We start from the raw sequence: 308 nt of genomic DNA on the forward strand, positions 1-308 counted from the left end.
AGAGATACCCCATGTCCAACGTAACAGAAACCCAAGTAAGAAGGTAAGAGCTCAGAGAGGGCATCAGAGCACAGACAGACTGAAACCACGGTCACAGCAAAGTTAACCAATCTGACCACATGGACCACAGCCTTGTCTAACGCAATGACTAAGCCATGCCATCTAGAGCCACCCAAAACAGGTTGTGGTGGAGAGGTCTCACAATGTGTCCACTGGAGAGGTATATGGCAAACTTCTTCAGTATTCTTGCCTTGAGACCCCAGGAACAGCATGAAAAGGAAAAAGATAGGACACTGAAAGATGAACTC

At 47.1% G+C, this 308-nt stretch overlaps 1 protein-coding gene across 1 annotated transcript in view; it reads right to left on the reverse strand.

Annotated features, from left to right (window-relative positions):
• The window catches only part of LONRF2 (LON peptidase N-terminal domain and ring finger 2), an 18354-nt gene that overhangs the window by 17457 nt on the left and 589 nt on the right, over positions 1-308 (reverse strand).

The sequence above is a fragment of the Bison bison genome, unplaced genomic scaffold (assembly GCF_000754665.1).
Source record: "Bison bison bison isolate TAMUID 2011002044 unplaced genomic scaffold, Bison_UMD1.0 scf7180017864508, whole genome shotgun sequence".
Taxonomy (NCBI): Eukaryota; Metazoa; Chordata; class Mammalia; order Artiodactyla; family Bovidae; genus Bison; species Bison bison.